Genomic DNA, 3424 nt, shown 5'->3' on the forward strand with positions numbered 1-3424 from the left:
ATAAACAGACAAATAAATTAATAATTTAATTATTATTGATTTAACTCTCCATACTTATATAATGTTTAAGGGGAGCGCTACACATTCATATAACCATGTAACTAAGTTGGCTTAATCCCAAATAAAGTCACGCGCATTAATAAAAGTGAAAACACGCGTCCGCTCATTATGAAAAAAACGTTACTTCTTCCTCAGTTCTTCTTCTTCTTTTTCTCACGCTCGTTTACGCACGGAGCGTCTTCTTCTTCGCCTTTTTCTTCGCGTTCCTTCTCCTCCTCCTCCTCCTCCTTTTTCCCGTTCCTTCTTTTTCACGTGTTTTTTCATTATCGTCATTCTTTTATTATTGTTGCTGCTGTATTTTTTTTTGTCTTTTGTCTTTTCCTCCTTCTCTCTCTGGTGAAGAAGCAGTAGAAGGTAAGGAAGAAGAGTTTTGAATAGTGAAGAATGAACCGAACACAGTACTCATGGTGAATCGAACACAGTACTCATGGTGAACCGAACATAGTACTCATGCTGAAACAATTGTATAGTATTGAGTGAACGAAACATAATCCATTATATAAAATCAAATTCAAACAGCTTTCTGCAGAATGAACCGAACACAATACTCATGGTGAAATAATTGTATAGTATTGAGTGAATGAAACATAATCTATTATATAAAATCAAATTCAAACAGCTTTCTACAGAATGAACCAAACACAGTACTCATGGTGAAACAATTGTATAATACTGAGTGAACGAAACATAATCCATTATATAAAATCAAATTCAAATAACTCTGCCTACAAATCAAAATCACAAAGGCCACCGAACCGAACAATGTTCATGTGGTGAATAAATGGTGATCAATTTTCAATCAACAAGAATAGTACTTCTCCATGCAAAAGAAGTACTGAACATAGTAACAACCAATTTCAAAACCCTAGTTAAACTATCCACTGAACTGAAGAAGAAGAAGAAGAACCTACGTGCGCAAATTTGAAAGAAGAAGGAGGAGGAGGAGGAAGAGGAGGAGAAATACTATTCTTGTTGATTGAAATTTGATCACTATTTATTCACCACATGAACATTGTTCGGTTTGGTGGCCTTTGTGGTTTTGATTCACCAAATGAATGTTGTTCGGTTCGGTGGCCTCCTTTTACTTTGTTCAATGTTTAAGATTATTGTGATAGCATGCAGCAATCATTCTCTAGCTGTCTCAACGTAATAACATCATTCAACTTATTTGAAGTTGAATCATTCGTTGTTTCCATTTAGAAGTGTAGATCAAAGAAGAAAACGAAGAAGAAGAAGAACGACGGAGCTGATTACGTTGATTTCAATGCAGATCAATAATGAAGAATGCGAGCAGAGAAAAAAAATGCGAACAGAAGAGAACAACGAATTTTATTAGGTTGAAGAAGAAGAAGAAGAAGAAGAAGAAGAAGAACGAAAACACGATACGTTATATAAGGCGCGTGTATAACAAACAACTGTGGGGTGGGAGAACGCATGTGTGAAGAAAGTTACTTTGATAACATTCATGTATTTTTTACATGGATGTAGAGTTTTTTTTCAATTTTTTAAATGTTTAAGTCCTATAAAATAAATGGTTCAAATTTTTTTAGGATAAATTAGAATAATTTCTTTTAAAAATTGTTAAAGTAAAGAAACATTGTGAATATCTAAAGATGTGTATTGAATTATGAATTAGTAAATATGGGAGAAATTTATGGAGAAGTGTCACGAAACTACTTATCCCAAAAACGTAAACTTAATTTTTGCATAGGCCTTTTTTTTTCTTTTTATTTGCTTTATACTATTTTTTCACTTTTAGGGTTCACCAAGATTGAATTCTAAATCTTTCAAACATAGAATTCTGACACCATATTATAAAATCATTCATCTCAAAAGTTTAATTTTTTTTGGTGACTTCTCAAAAGTTTAATTTGATAAAATAATACAACATTAATAATTATATCTCTAACAATTAAAAAAAAATTGAGTAAAGTATCGTTTTTGTCCCAACGTTTGGGGTAAATCCTATTTGTATCCCTAACGTTTAAATCGTCCTATTTGTATCTCTAACGTTTGTAAAAGTGATTCAATGTTATCCTGCCGTCAATTACACATCATGAGCGCTTTAGTTTGAGTTTTAAAAATCTTTTCTTGAAGTTAGAATACAAATGTTTAGGATAGAATCGATTATCTACTCCGAAAAATAGCTCATCAAATGTTGAAATTAATTCCTACAACATTTACATAATTCACTTTTCTAAGGATATAATTGAATCTAAACACAAATAGTGGGTATAATATTAAAATCGAACACATTCAAGTGAGACATAATTGAGAATGAATACATTCAAGTGAGAATAATTGAAAAATATAATCTAATTTGTTAGTATAATTGATAGTAGGATAACATTGAATCATTTTTATAAACGTTAGGAATACAAATAAGACAATTTAAACGTTAGGGATACAAATAAGATTTACCCAAAACGTTAAGGACAAAAACGATACTTTACTAAAAAAAAAAAATCTAACTCCAACGTAAGTAACCTCATTTTGTATGCATTTCAATCAAGTCCTATTATTTCAGGTTGGTCACTAAAAATTAATAGTTGATGAGTAGTATTGAGTAATCCTATCCTTTCACCCTCACAGTCTCACCCATGTTTTCATATGGTACTTGTCAATGATGGGATATGCGCACCCAATTTGTTACAAATCATGCAGCTAGGGGAATAGACAAAAGAATGAAATTAGTTTTTTTCTTTTTAATTATTCACAGAAATATGAGTTGTTCAAGTCATCGTTAAAGTTGGATGGGAAATAAATGCGCCATAAAGTCTAGACATAATAAGGGCCACCTAATTTGTCAAAATAGGGAAACACTACAGACTAATTGAGGTGAGTTTTAGATTTTAGTACAAGCCTACAACTAGAAGGCTTTTTTAAACCAGGATCCTCACAAAAACATTACTAAAAAGCAGGAAAATTAATGCGCATCCGGGGAATCGAACCCCGGTCAGTACCGTGGGAGGGTACTATGATACCACTACACCAGATGCGCTTCTTTGATTCTTAGGTTACAATAAATATGTATACATCTTTAATATTGAATAATTAAATCTCATTTAAGATGATGTCCACATATAAAGATTAAGAGAATACCAAGATTAAAATGGGTCCATAATTTATAGAGAGCTCATGTCATGACAATAAAATACCATTTGATTTTATGCTCACCTTATTTAGTTGATGTAACCTCTAACTATATATTTAAATTCTGTTGTCAAAAGATTAATTTTGCTTGAAGAATTGGCTGTCCCTTAGCAACTAGCAAGCGTTTCTTTTTTTCTTCCCTATTATTAAAACTTGAGATTAATGCTGAGAAAGGAACAACTTTGATTAGTGCTTTAGCAAGGTGTATTCA

At 31.8% G+C, this 3424-nt stretch overlaps 1 non-coding gene across 1 annotated transcript; it reads right to left on the reverse strand.

Annotated features, from left to right (window-relative positions):
* On the reverse strand, positions 2991 to 3061 carry TRNAG-CCC. The gene has a single exon. It is a non-coding gene; the product is annotated as a tRNA-Gly (tRNA).

Source organism: Arachis ipaensis, chromosome B02, assembly GCF_000816755.2.
Source record: "Arachis ipaensis cultivar K30076 chromosome B02, Araip1.1, whole genome shotgun sequence".
NCBI classification, from domain to species: domain Eukaryota; kingdom Viridiplantae; phylum Streptophyta; class Magnoliopsida; order Fabales; family Fabaceae; genus Arachis; species Arachis ipaensis.